The 15,296-nt window shown below is 48.2% G+C and overlaps 1 protein-coding gene across 1 annotated transcript in view; it reads right to left on the bottom strand.

Annotated features, from left to right (window-relative positions):
- The window catches only part of Nsf (N-ethylmaleimide sensitive factor, vesicle fusing ATPase), a 290,174-nt gene that overhangs the window by 193,169 nt on the left and 81,709 nt on the right, over window positions 1-15,296 (bottom strand). The gene's annotated exons all lie outside the window — the stretch shown is intronic.

Here is a 15,296-nt window from a genome sequence, read left to right on the forward strand (position 1 = left end):
CGACCTTCCTTGTAGGGAAAAGGGGTGTGGAAGGGACACAGGGCAGGAGAGAAAGGAAGGAGGTGATAAAAAGGAGGACTTGTGTTAGACAGTAGCCACCAGAGGAGACTACCCAGACATGGGTTCAAGCCAACAGAAAGTCTTTATTAGTCAGCTGTCGACTACACTGGGTACATCCCTGAGCCTTTCTCAGGGTGAGCCTTTAAGAACAAAAACTACATCCTGGGATGACACGCTTCACGTAGCAAGAATAGTTAACCAGAAGTGCACTACAGATGCCTAAAAGCAAGGTTGGTACATTAAGCGACTTTCCCAGAGCTATGGCCTTTGATGAATTGGGTCTTTGTTTCATTTTAGCTGGTGGTGCTGTCTGTGTGCTGAGTTTTACAGCCTGTATGGCATTTCCATCATGGAGTCAGTTGTGCTGGGGTCTGGGGCCCTATTACACCTAGAACAGTGTAATAAGTAAACGCCTAGAACAGTGGCCCGACACCAAGGGTTCAAGAAAGGCCCCTCTCTCTCTCTCTTTCCCTCTCTCTCTCTCTCTCTTCTCAGACACCTCCAGCACCATGCTGCAGGAACCCTGGCAGGTGCACACTCATGGAGGCCACTGAGCACCACAGAGGGACAGGCACAGTCATCAGAGCTCCCCGACCTGTAGTGTATGCACTTGGGCGTGTAGTATATTGTTTGCTTAATGTAGGTCAGCATGTTGAGCCTCCACAGCTGTGTGCTTGAAAAGTGAGCGGGCTGAGGCTTCAGAGTTCAGGTGGCCCGCCCGAGCCAGGACTCAGCTCAGATAGTCTCCAGGACTGAGCTGGCACCCACCATGCACTGCCGCCTTTCTTCATGGCAGCCACATTTTTCCGATGAAGAAACTGAGGCCACAAAGAACCCTTCATCGTCATAGAGTGGGTGACAGTGGAGGCAGGGTCCAAACTTCCTTTTGTTGGTTTCTCCTCCCACACAACCCTTGGCTCTGCCAGTTTGTACCCAGCCTAGTTTGGTTCCCTCCCCTCTCCCCGCCATCTGTTTCCCCCAACATATTCTGGGCCTGCACGTGCAGCACTGACTCACAGGGGACCTTGAGAGCCCCTCTGGAGTGAGTGGCAGGCTTTATTTCTGTTCAGAGCCATCTTGGGTGGGTGCGGGAGAGGGGGGAAGCTGCCAACTCTAGGCAACACAACCACCCCTACTAAAGCTGTTGAGGGTATGGGCAGCCCCAGGGGGGCTCCAGGGAGCCCCATGACACTAACTCCCCTAGCATACATCTAAGCACTCCAGGGAAAACCGAGCCTGCCTGTGTCATCTGCCTCTTCTATAGTCTCCTTTTCCCAAGGGAGGGCATAGGGCTCCATAGCCAAAGGAAGTTCTCCTCGGGAGTTTCCTGAGACTAAATTCTTGGTTCCTAGCTCTTCTGACTTCTTCTGGAGAGGTGGGCCTGGCTCTCTTCTCAGTGAGTGTGGATGAATTAGTGATTCAATTCAGAGGCACACAACAAGCTGGAGGGAGTTGACAGTGACTTCTAAGCTGGGTGGAAGGGGGCACTTTCTTGGGTTACTCCCTTTGAAGGTTAATATTGTCAAGTTGACAGGACCTAGACTCACCCAAGAGTCACACCCCTGAGCATGTAGATCTCTGACAGAGTTTCTGTAGTGGGGGAGTTTAGGTGGGAAGTCAACTCTAATGTGGGCACGATTGTTCGTTGCAGGACCCTGGCTGAATAAAATGAGAATGTAAACTGAGTACAGTATCCATCTGTGGATACTGTTAATCCCGCTGGTCAAGAATAAGACCACTATTACAATTTAAAGTTGAATTTGAATCAAGTTTTAATTAAATAGTGGCCAGGCTAATGAACTGTCTGCTCAGGTCCGTCTCAGGTTTCCCAGGAAAATGGATCCAAGTCACAGTTTGCAGCAGCTCAAGTATTTCCTATCAGGTCCAATCAGGGCCAAGCATACATCTTGATGCACCTCTGACCTATATCCAATAAGGGACAAGTGTACATCCTGACATATTCCCTGCCTGTGAACCTCCACCCACATGTGATCAAGCACATCCAATGCAGATGGGCCAAACAAACTTGTTTAGGGAAATGAAAACGTGTGGCTTGTTATCTCCCATAAACAACAGCCTCCAGCATTCCAGGAACCACCTGTCCTTGGGCAAGGGGCTTGCAGATCAGAGGCATTTTTGTTTCATGGATCTCTACGACGGCATAGTAGTCAAAACTTAAATGTACCTTTGGCTCTCATAATGCTTCCCGACTGTGGATGCAATGTGACAGCTGTCATGCTCCTGCTTCAGGGGGCCTCCCTGTCATAATAGATGACCTATAAGATAAAATAACTCCCTTCTATAAGTTGCTTTTATCGGTCATTTTGTCATGACAATGAGTAAAGGGTCTGAGAGGCTGCCCCTGAAGGAAAGCTAGCACAGTGCTGGGAGAACCCTGAAGCCCTCCAACAGAGAGGTAAGGAGATACTCTTCCCCGGAAGGCAGCAAAGCCTTCCACCAGAAGCCCTACAGGAGCAGGGTGGGGTAGTGGTGGCACACACCTTTAGTCACAGCACTCAGGAGGCAGAGGCAAGCAGATCTCTGTGAGTTCGAGGCCAGCCTGGTCTACAGAATGATTTCAAAGTACTTTAGGAACGCAGGCTCTTTTCCAAGAGCTGTGTGAGGGCATCATCTTGGAGGCAGATCCTGCAGCTCAGGCCAATTAAAAAAATTACACTTATTTATGTGTGTGTGTGGGGGGATGCTGTGAGGGAAGCATGGAGGTGAGAGCCCAACTTCCAGGACTCCATTCTCCCCTTCCACAATATGAGGCCCAGAGATCAAACTCCGGTCATCACGCTTGGTGGCAAGCACCCTTACCTTCTGAGCCATTTCATTGCCCCACCCCCAGGTCAATGTTTATTATGAAACTTCACTATAGACAGATTTTTCTTTGGGCCACCAGCTCACAAAAAATGACACCGAGACTTGTTATTAAGAAAGTTCAGCCTTAGCTGAGGCTTGCTCCTAACTAGTTCTTATAACTTAAATGAACCCATCTTTTCATCTGTGTTCTTTTATGTGGCTTGGTTACCTTTACTGTGCACTGGCCATCCCACTTCCTCTGCATTTGGCTGGCGACTCTGCCTTCCTCTTCCCAGCGTCCTCTCTCTGCCTGGAAAGCCCACCTACCTTTCCTGCCTAGCTATTGGCCATTCCGCTTTTTATTACACCAATCACCGCAATATATCTTCTCAGTATACAAATACCCCACAGGAGACCCTGGGTCAGAACCACTCACTCATGCTGCTTCTGACTCCTGGCTCAAAAATCTGTGCAATAATAATAATAGTAGTAATAATAATAAAGATGTCATTTTACTAAGTTGTGAGCCAGTTTTGAATGCAGCCATCGATGACAGATACCGACCGCACGAGCAACAGCTTCCATCTACAAGGTGGAAGAGCCCAGTGAGATGTGTGGCTTGAAGACCTAGCCCCTCTAGAGGCCAGGGATGAGCATTTCTGGATGAAAGACTCTGCTTTTGTGAGTGTCCATCCATTGCCAACAAGGCTGCCAATGCTCCTGTGGTTCAGGTTGGGACCAGCACAGCTGGTCACATTGCTTGGCCAACATTGCTGATTAATGGAACAGCCAGGACTTGGGCCCAGTCTCTCTGCCCTGGTTTTAGCTTTCCCATCCTTCTTTGTGCTGCCTTGATAATCTTAGTGATCTTGAGCAAGACCCTCCCCTTAAAGGACTTCACCTTGAACTTGAGCAGGCTCTGGGCTTACCAGTTAGAAGGCTGAGCCTGGTGACCAATGGCCCTGGATTGTCTGATGCAAGGTATGTAGACTATTGCTCTGTAAGATGCCTCCAAGGAGGGCAGTCTAAGGATGCTGATGCGATGACTAGGCTTTAGCAGCCTCCTGCTTCCCATGAGGACATGCCACCCCAGGTCTATTTGTGAGCCACTTCTGACACCTTCCTTTACCTTTACCCTGGCTCCTCCTGTAGCATGCCAACAGTTGGCACTTGAGACACATGTCCTTGGGGTGATGTAGCCAGATAGTCGTGTCACCTACAGTTTCAAGTATGGGGCTCTTGCTGCCTGGAGGGCTTGATTGAGGAGGTGGTGGCCATGGGGGAAACGCAGTTCACAGAAGGGTTGCTTTCTCGGGAGCGGAGGCTCTGGAGTACAAAACTGGAGGCTTGGACCTGCAGCAGTCTTGGAGAACTCACTTCTGGGCAGCCGCCTGAAATCTTTGTCTTTTTGCAAGGACCAGGGGCGTCACTCTCAACATCTGATGCCCTTCCTCTCTATGCTCTGAGTGGTCCAGCGCCTCTGAAGGACTCCTGTCCTCCAGTGCTCCTTCAGCCTTCAATTCCCTGTCTCTCCCACCTGTCGCTTCTGCACAGACAGAACTGAGCTCTCTCATGGAAAGCCTTCCCCACAGCTCACACTCAGCCTCCATGGGCTCCATGTACATGTGGAAGAACAGCCAGCTGGTCCCCTACTTCCCAAAGAAGACCCGGATCATTTGCTATTTACTCATTTACTATTTCCTGAGGTTTCCTCAGGCTGAACCCCATCTGTAGTCAGCCATGCACCTCTATCCATCACTCACCTAGGAGAAAAGGGGCAGGTGGGGAGGGTGTCTGCAGTGGGCATGGGTGGTATCCTGAGATGGACAGATGGACATAATATGGAGCTGCCCCTTTCCTGAATGGCCACAGGAGGGATGAGGTAGCCACCCCCATGCCTCCTGCATAGATGCTGAGAGTGTGAACAGGAACAGCTTGCGAGGGGCTCTGACGCAAGGCCTGCTGTGGAGACCTTTTTGTGCCCTTCCGGATCTGGCCTTGACCCAGAAGGCAGTCACATGGCGCACATAGCTCTGCCCTTGTAGTCTTCGCAGCTCATTCCCCCATTGCCCACACTCTGCAAGTACCCTTAGCCTGAGGAGGAGCATGGATTATCCTGGGGATGGCTGCTGTCTGTCTGTGTCAGATCTGTGGTTCTGTGTGTGTGTGTGTGTGTGTGTGTGTGTGTGTGTGTGTGTGTGTACACGCACGTGCGCGAGTGCTGTTTTCCTGGAGTGTCTGCAGCTTCTCATGATGTGATGTTGGTGATGTTAAAGGGATCTGACTTAGTGCACATTGCCCAGGCTGGGCTCTCATGATGTTCACTTCCAGCAAGTCTGATGTCCAAGTTCAGGGGCAGTCAGTCAACAGCCACCCAGATATCTGTCTCACCTCCTTACTCTGAAACCGTGACACCTGCTCAAGAGATGAGAGGTCAGCCTTCCTCTCTCTCTCTCTCTCTCTCTCTCTCTCTCTCTCTCTCTCTCTCTCTCTCCTGCAGGCAGAACTTGGTTTCTCTCCACCTAATGCAGGTCAGCCTCATGTTACAGACACATAGTCATGTTCCCAGCAATGGGAAAAGTCATTCATCCACACACACATCACGCATCCAGAGGTGTTTTGTCTGGTTTCCAACATGCAGGCTCTGCCTATTAGTGTTAATGCACTACCCAGAACTGAACTTATCTTCTGAACAGGAAGTTCAAGGAAAGCAGGTGTTGGTGGCACCTTAACAGCCCCGATCCTGATAACAACGATCTTATCTCACCTAGAGTCCCCCTTTAATTTGGGGTTTAGAAGTCAGCCACACTCCACTCCTCAAAGCTGGGCAGCAATGAGGGGAGCACTTTCCACAAGGACTGTGCTGTCCAGTAGAATTTTACCATCATTATAAATTTTCACACGAGACAAGTTCCTGGGGTGTCAAGGAACACCATGTAAACATTGCATATTGGTCTTGGGCTAGAACAGGACCACAGTGATGGCATTAGCCGAATGGGCAATGTTCCCAGATGTATGGCTGAGTGAACTTTCGTGCCTTAGTGCTCTCAAAGTGGGAATGGTTACTGTCACTACCATGGAGTACTCTTGTGCAAAGGGATATGGTATATTCCAAGAGGGGCTGGGGAGAAAATTCAATCAGTAAAGAGCTTGCTGTGCAAGTGTGAATGCACAGTCCAATCCCAACAGCCATGTAAATGCCAGGCTTGGTGGCACACACTTGTAATCCCAGCACTGGGGAATGTAGAGACAAGCAGATCCCTGGAGCTCATTGGCCACCCAGCCTGGCCTACTTGAGGAGTTCTAGACCAATGAGAGACCTTGCCTCAAAAATAACAAGGGGACAGCCCTGAAGGAATGACAACTGAGGTTGAATTCTGGTTTCTACATCATGAATGTATACACATACATACACCTGCACACACCAACACTCATCTGCTCATACATGTGCACACATACACACACACAGACACACACTCACACACGCACACACAAGAATATGTTCCAAATTCTATTCATAGTGATAATGGGCGTATTTTAAGGTGAGCTCCGAATTCAAAGAGCTAAAAAGAAGAACAGATCATGGACTTCAAAGCCTCTCTTCTTCCATCTCTTGAGTCCATGGACACTCAACTGCAAGTAAAGGTTTGCCACCATCAGAACCCTATGGATGCCAACTGAATGAACTTTTAGAGAACTTTCATTCTTATCACTCATACCTGTACTTTTTATTTTCTTATTTTTGCTTGATTATTTATTTATTTAAAGACAGAGTCTCTTTCTTTGTAGCCCTGGCTGTTCTGGAACGCTCCATGTAGACCAGGCTGGCCTTGAACTCAGAGAGGTCATCCTGCCTCAGCCTCCAAAGAGCTGGAATTAAAGGGGAGTGCCATCCTGCCCAGCTCGTTCACTTTTTTGCATCAATAAACACAACAGTCTGCTCAGACAACCACACCATCATCATGTGAAGCAGGCCAAGGAAGCAGCATTCAAATGTTGTGAAGGGAAATCAGCTTAGGGATGCCAGTCTGACCTATGCCCAGGGAGATGATTCTAAAGCCAAAGACCATGCAGGCCCAGACATATTTTTAGGTTCATATAACAATCTGCTTGTTCAAAGAACAATTTGTTACCCGTAAGTAGGAGACAGACATCTTCCCTTCAACAACTGGTCCATTCTGAGACAGAATACTATAAAGCAACTATTCATTGTATGAGTCGACTTGGCTATATCTTGTCCTTTCTTGAGCCACAAGGCTTTCTCCTGGTCAGCTCAGTCCTGGAAACTCTCATGGGTCTCACTCAAGGTCTTGTCCAATCTTCAAACTGGGTAGTTCCAGGAACTCACTGAACCCCTTCTCTCCTCAACTCCCACACAGTCCCTGGGGCTGACAGGGGATGTTGCATTCCCTGATAGGAACATGTCTCAGCTATGTTTCCTTCTGAAAGCACCTTGAGTGGAGAGTTCTAGAAATCAACCTTGGACCATCTTCACCCACCCAAGAAGCTCAGACTTTCATAATGTTCATCTGTTTTCAGGAGGTTGTGAAGCCAGGTGCGGTGACACACAACACCAATCCCAACACTTAAGAGGTGGAGGCAGGAGGATCAGAAATTCAAAGTCATCCTTGGCTACATAGTGAATCAGAGCCAAGCCTGAGCTATGTGACATCAAGAAAGAAAGAAAGGATGGAAGGAAGGGAGGGAGGGAGGGAGGGAGGGAAGGAGGAAGGGAGGAAGGAAGGAGAGAGAAAGGAAGAAAGAAAGGAAGGAGAAAGAAAGAAAGGAAAGAAGGAAGGAAGGGAGAGGGGGAGGGAAGGAGGAAGGAAGGAAGGAAAGAGAAAGGAAGAGAAAGAGAAGGGAGGAAAAAATGAAGACAGTGTCTAAAAATTATTCAGACCCACTTGGAAATCCATTATGGGCTGGCATTTAAAGAAATGATTATTTTGCTGATTATGTGGGTAATACATGTTCACTGCCAGGAATTAAGGGAACACAAAAAGATTATGTTAAAAGAAATAACACCTCTTAGGATCTTACCTCTCAGAAATAGTATTAGCATTTAATGTGCTGGCAGGGGTGTGTGTGTGTGTGTGTGTGTGTGTGTGTGTGTGTGTACAGACATTTATAAAATTACTTGGTACTTTACCTACAATTTTACATCTTATTTTTCTCACTTCACATAAGCAGCCATTCTCTCACGCCAGCATCTCATTGTCAAAAACACCACGTTAATGACTACCTAGTATGTCATTGTCTGGTTGGGCCGGCATCCACGCAGTCAGACCTGCTGGCAGGTGTCTAGTTGGCTTTCTATTTTCACTATTATAAATGCTGGAATAGAGAGTATTTGTGTCCAGGAAATCTTTATCCGAGTTTCCGATAATTTCCCCCAAAGAGGTTCTAAGAAGAGGGAGCGTCTCAGTCTGCCTGTGCCACAGCTGCTCAGAGGTCAGCACAGGTTGGCTGTTTGGCAGGATCTGAGGTCTCCTAAGGCCTCAGCAGAGAATCTTCATTCATGAGGAGATGCAAAGGGGCCCCTAAGCCTCCACAGGAGACTCCCCACAATCACCTGGATGTGTGCCATGCAAAGCAGCTCTCCGTTCCCCTACCTCCGTTCATAATTAACTTAGAACTGAAGCATGTTTAATGAACCCAGGAAACTCTTCCCGCCATCTGCCCGTGTTTTCATACAAGCGAGATGGGGGTTGGTTTTCTCTGAGCTCCTCCTTTTGAGGATGGAGCTTGTTTCTAGTATCTTGGTTTTCCAGAGAATGAAGCTGGGTACCCTGTCTTTCTAGGGCTCGCCCTTAGAGAGGCAGAGGCAGGGACTCATTGCAGGTGGTAGGTAGGGTCAGATGTCTCAAAGCTCCAGGGTCTGGGGACACCTGTTGTCAAGTAGTTTTATCCTTTAGGATCATTCCCACCCTCTGAGAGCCTGGTTCTTACTGATGGGCAAGTTGACTGAGCCTCCCAGTCGCCAGGCACTGTGACCTGTGGCTGTTGATAATGACCCTCGCCAGGGGCCAAGAGCAGCTTCTTGGGACCAGGCAAAGTGAGTGAGAGAGAACTCCAAGCACACAGGACCGGCCCAACTGGCTGCAAAGCTGACTGTATGTAAGGGACAGAAGATGTAAGGGACAGAAGGTGCAGCTTCAAGAGCTCTGGGTCTACCTTGAAGTGCTGGCAGGCTGGAAATGGCTCTCCTTTAAGATGTAAAAGATTTGCTGGCTGAGCCTTGCCTCCCATCATCTTCCACCCATCTCTCTGGGCTGCCTATGAGGCCGAGGAATATTGGGGGAACAAAGGAAGAATCCATAGAGATTCCTTCAGGGTGACACGTTAAACCTGAAGTAGGACTCAGCCCCACAGAAGTCAGATTAACCAAGAGGCAAGCGAGGTAATGAAGGAACTCTGGGATTCTGTACAGCAGGCTGCAACCTTAACTGCACCAGAGTGCTCTGCAAATCACCTGGTCTCGGAAATACAGCAAAATGGGAGTACAGAGGTTCTTTGTTTTTGTTTTGTTTTTTCTATTAAGGGTGTGGTCCATAGAATGAGAAAATGAATCAATGGAGAAGGATGAGCCTACAAAACAGCTTCATTCCAGGAGCTTTGAGGAGCAAGAGAAATTAAAAAGAAAATGTTTCAGTCAATTGCTTTCAAAAAACCAAGATGGGGAAACTAACTGTAAATACAGCCTAGAATGGAAAGGCTGCTGGTTCCTGAGTTTTCTTATTCAGCCTTTAGTGGAGAGAGGCCAGAGATGAGGGAAGAAGGGGCTCAGGGAGCCGGGGAGGGGGGCAGTTGTGCTGGGGAACTGGAGACTGGAAGTAGAGGACAGTCAGAACTGCGAAAAGACAGAGCACAGGGGTGAAAGATTTGCATTCAGAGAAGCACAAAATTACGGCGGCGGAAAAAGAGAGAAGCAGACACACAAAGCATACATACAGCACTCAGACGGCTGAGGTGTGTGGAGGGGGATGGAGACACCAGACCCAGGGAGGATTCAAAAGCTGGAAAAAAAATGATTCCAGAAAAATCACCTGGGGCTGACTTTTTTTTTTTTTTCTTCCTCTGAAGAGAAAAACATTATTAAAGTTACCTCTCTTTTTCTAGAAATTTTTTTTAAATTTGAACTTTTTTTTTTTTGATAGCTTTTCACACAATATATCTGAGGCAGTCCCTGAATTCCTGACTCTGCTAGGGTCACAGATGTGTGCCACTACACCCCACACGTAAGTTGTGTGTATACATGTGTGTGGCGGGTACAAGTGTGTGTGGAGGCCACAGGGCGACCACGGGTGTCTTTTTTAGTGTATTAGTGTACCATTCCCTTCTTGTTTTGAGACATGGTCTTTCCCTGACCTGGAGCCTGCCAAACAAGCTAGGTGGGCTAGCCTGTGCTCCCTGTCCTCTGGAGTCTTCCTGCTTCCATCCCCCAGCACTGGGCTACAAGTGGGAGCCCATGGTAGTTGTTTGGGGGGGATTGTTTTCTTGTTTTTGTTTTGTTTTGTTTTGAGACGAGAGTCTCACTTTTTGCTCTGGCTGTAGACCAGGCTGGCATCACAGAGATCCACCTGCTTCTGCCCTCCAAGAGTCAAGACTAAAAGCATGTGTCTCCATGCCCTGCCCAGCCCTGGCTTTTTTTGTTGTTGTTGTTTTCTTGGGATTTTTCTTTTGTTGTTGCTTTTGTTTTTTCAAGATAAGATTTCTCTGTATTGCTTTGGAGCCTGTCCTGGAACTAGCTCTGTAGACCAGGCTGGCCTTAAACTCACAGAGATCTGCCTGCCTCTGCCTCCCGAGTGCTGGGACTAAAGGCATGTGCCACCAATGCCTGGCCTGTACCTGGCTTTTTAAAAATGTGGTTTCTGAAATGAAACTCAGTCCTTCATGCTTACAAGCTGAACACTTTACTGATGAGCTATTTCTTCAGCCCTAGAATTATCATTAACTAGGTTTTATATCCCTGCAACTTTGAGAAGCATGGGCCTCCTTAGAAACCCCTTGCCCTCGTCTGCCACCTTGAAGATGCCTGGTGCCTGAGCAGGAGCCTCCCACTTCGGGCCTCACCCTCCCAGGAGATCTCTTCATGTTTTCAAGGTCCTGGTGTTTCCAAGGCTGCTGACCTGGGTTGTGTCCATCTGCTCCTCCACCCCCACAGAATGGCAAAATGGACCCTTAATCCTGCCCCCCTCTAGATGAGACCTGCTGCTTCCAAAGACCAGCAGTTTGAAGTCAGAATGATTTAAATGGGACCAGAGCCAACTGTTCAGCTCAATTGGGTGACAATGGACTAGTGACTCACAACCAAGACGGCGTGGATGTGTCCTTTGTGTGAAAAGAGCCAGTGCCAGGCACAAAAGCCACCTCCTTCATGTCTAGTAACAACTTCTCAGCTCTGCCCTACACTGTCACACCTTGCTCTCTGGGACTGCTGTGTATCATGTTGACGCTCCCTCATCCACAGTACAGAGCAGCTGCTCTGAGGGTCCTATTCCAACAGCACTCTACTCCTCCAGGCTAGGTGTTCCTTGCTTGCTTGCTTTGGTTACCACACTGTTGCTACATGTCCAGTACAGTCCTTGAGAAGGGACTTTCTCAGCCTCACACAGTCATTTCTGATTGAGCCCTGTTATGTGGGGGGAGGCTGCTCTGTCACACAGTCAATAGACAGTGTCCCTCGACTCTGTCTGCTAAGTGCCAGCAGCCCAGGGTTGACTACAAAAATGTCTCTAGTCATTGCTAACTGTCTCTGGGAGACAAAATCATACCCAGGGACACAGTGTTAGAGTGAGTTGTTTGAATGTGTCCATACCCATGGCTGGACACAATTAATGGGTTTCTTGGTCATTGAAATTGGAGCATCCTGGACCCTCAACTCTGCAGCTGGATCCGAAGCTCTACTGAATGGCACTGGAGAGCATGCATCAGGAACATGACAGAAATCTCCATAGTCAAGCTCACACAGTCGAGCACCCCCCCACACACACACAAACATTTCAATCACCCCCACCCAACCTCAGACAACCAGTAATCTACTCCCTCTACTCATGGCTTTACTTATTCTGGACACTGAATACAAATGGGTTTCTAAATTCCATATGATTTTGTGTTTGAATCTTTCCTTAAATGCAATATTTTCTAAGTTTACCCTTGGAATATCAGGACTTTGACCCAATCTCCATTTTTTGTTACTTCAGTACTTTTTATGGCCAAGTAATATTTCATTTTATGAATATCCAATGTTTTCTTTATATTTTCACAAGAGGGTGAGTGCTTATATTGTCAATTTTAAATAGTTGCACTGTGTTCATTAACATGTGAACTTTTTAGACTGTAGATGTCCATTTCTCATAGTTGCAGACACCAGGAATGGATTATTTTGGTCATCCTTAGTGCTACATTGAAAGTTTTCATAGTTTTCCATAGTGGCATCTCACCAGAATGCTATGAGGACTGCAGTTTGCTATGTTCTTGTCTGTACTTAGCAATCATTGCTCCCTTATGTAAGGACTGGTGTTTCACATGGACATGCCCTGCTTTGCAGAAGAGGAAATTCTGGCTAACTGAGATGAAGTTTCCTGCCAGCATTAGCTCATGGCTAGAGGATATTGTGGTTAAATAAGGATCAGGACAAACAAATAGACCGAACAGATGTTTATTCAGGGAGAAATAACTTACAACCTAGACAGATGAACACCAGCAAGTTCCACCAGATGCTCTCCTCTCCACGACCCGACCCGCCAGCAAGAGAGCATTCTGGCTCCTCCTCAGACCTCCTTCCACAGGTCACTTCCGCCCCTGGCTCCACCCACCCAATGGGTGTGGTCAGTGCCACAGAAGGAGACAAGTGAATATCCCACTACAAGAGGGAAGCCAAACTTCCCAGCAGCGTACTTCTTCCTCTGTGGTTAGTCAGTGCCTGTTGCATTTCTGAAGTTGCACAGGTCCCAGTGGTGATGATGTAGCAGCTATGGCCTGTCCACCTACTAATCATCCCCTCCCCCATCAGTCTAGAGCTGGAACTCAGTAATGGCCCTACTGTGTGCCTGGCCCAGAGCCAGGGGACTGAGGAGGGCCTGGTGCCTGTTTTCCCGAGCTGTCTTGACTTCTACCAAAAGGAAGGCGAACTTGCACCTGTTGGTTGGATTGACGCCAGAGAGTTGAAAGCTGCTAGAAGGTGGGGATGGAGGACAGAAAGGGACCCCGGGCTGATGGGGGACTGGTGGACTTAGTCATAGCAAGGGGATTGGTACCAAATTAAGGCACATGAGCAGAAAGAGAGAACAGAGTCAGATAGGTGGTTGAGCTCATTTCGTTTTGCTGCTGTTGTTTGAAGCAGGGTCTCTTGTGTAGCCCAGACTGGTCTAGAATGCCCCCATCTTTCTGCCTCAGCCTCCAAGTTCTGCAGTTACAGCATGGGCCACCTGCCCTTCTGGCTGCCCTGGTTCTGAGACTGGGTTTTACTAAGTATCTAGGGAGAGATTAAGAGGCAGAATCAAGGAGGAGGAAAAGGGGAGGGAGGGGGGAAATGAGGGGAGAGGGGGGAGGAGGGGAAGGCAAGAGGGGATGTGAAGGAGGGGGAGGAGGCCTCCTGCCCAGTGCTCCAGACACACAGCTTTCAGGGGCCACACATTACAGAGTGGGGACCCTTGTGTTACGAGCTCAGCAGTGGCATTTCCATCATCCAGACAAGGAGAGGGAGGCTCGGAGAGGCAAAGGGTCTGATAGACGGAGGATACAGCTTGAAGTCTGTATGCCTTTGAGGCCTGTTCCCCAGTATCTGAGGGGTGCTGGGGGCACCCCATCAGGGCTACTGAAGCTGGCACACTCAGTGGCTTTCCTTGGAAAGTCAGAGTTTGGGGACTGGAAAGATGTAGGGGCTGCAGTGGTTTCAGACTTGCGGGGGGGAATTCACACTTCCATTTTCTCTCAGCCACTGCTGTGTGCTTATTTTATATTCTTTAAAAAAAAAACAAGGAACAAAATATCAATGAATTTTTAATGCAGTTGAGTTTGAATGTTTGACCAGTGAATCAGAAAGACCTGGGAGTGGGTACAGCTCACACAGCAGGCAGGAAACTGATGGTTCCTGTTACACACAGAGTGTGTGTGTGTGCGCGCGCGCACACGCGCCCGCATGTGTGTGCACACGCGTGCGTGTGTGTCCTGCTTCTTCCTTTGGTGGTTTAAATGAGAAATATCCCCCACAGGCTCCTGTATGTGGTTTCTAGTTGGTGGTGCTATTTTGGGGAGGTTGTGGAACCTTAGGAGGAAGAGCCTTGCTGTAGGAAGTACATCACTGGGGGCGGGCTTTGAATGTATATAGCCTCACCCTACTTGCTGTTTGCTCTGTCTGCTTTCTGTTTGTAGTTGGAGCTGTGAACTATCAGATTTTTATTCCACCATGCCTCCTTGCTGCCTTGTCTCCCTGCCATGATGGACTCTCAATCCTCTGAAATGGTAAGTCCAAATAAGTGCTTTCTTCTGTAAGTTGCTTTGAGTCACGGTGTGAAATCCCGAGTGAATGTGTATTGCTGACATAAGCATGGTCTTGTCAAGGACGCCAATGACTCAGACACATAGGGATGTCAAGTCCTTCCCTGGGTCAGGCTCAGGGAAATGGCAAAGCCTTGCTGTGGTCTGAGTATGGATACTGATGAGCAGTTGGACATTAGCTAAAACCAGTATGTACAGAAAATATTATAAAGTATTGTACCAACCTCAGCTTCTGCATCCTGGATGCCTGCAGCCTATGCCTGTTCCTCTACAGAGACCTGCTTATTGAGATGAGCCAGTCTGCCACCTCCTTCATGCTGACTTTCAGGGCTGCTGCTGGCCTGTCTTCCTCTGAGCATGTGACTTACTCAGTGTTGCTTGTGTCATTCCCATTGCCCTATTCAGATCAAGTCCAAGTCCAGGTCACAATAGTGTTTTATCACAGCAACACGAAAGTAACCAGTACCATCGAGAACCTTCAAGCCTAGGGATGTGGTGTGCATACCAGTAATTCAAAACTTGGGAGGTAGAGGCAGGAGGACTTGAAGGCAAGCTCTCTTCAGTCCCCAGGGCCACCACTGTCAAGTGGGGACAATGATGTATTCTTAGCAGGATTAAATAGCTTGGGAGTAAAAGGACTTGGGAAGGCACCCTAACTGGGCAGTTTGGAGAGCTCAGGTTTTGCCTGCTTCTGAAGAGCTGCTGATAATTTAAAGCTGCGAGGAAAGCAAAGATCATCACATGCAGCAGCTTGTGAGTGAGTAGGGAGTGTGTCCCTTAGGAGCTCAAAGGGACAGAGACCCAAACAAGATGTAGCTATGTGTCTATCTCATTTAAAGTGGAAGTGTTAGCCTAGAACCCGTAAAGTATCCCACAGCATCACAATCTCAAGATATTCGGTATCAGTTCCTTTTTTATTTTATTTTTTG

This window comes from Phodopus roborovskii, unplaced genomic scaffold (assembly GCF_943737965.1).
Source record: "Phodopus roborovskii unplaced genomic scaffold, PHOROB, whole genome shotgun sequence".
NCBI classification, from domain to species: domain Eukaryota; kingdom Metazoa; phylum Chordata; class Mammalia; order Rodentia; family Cricetidae; genus Phodopus; species Phodopus roborovskii.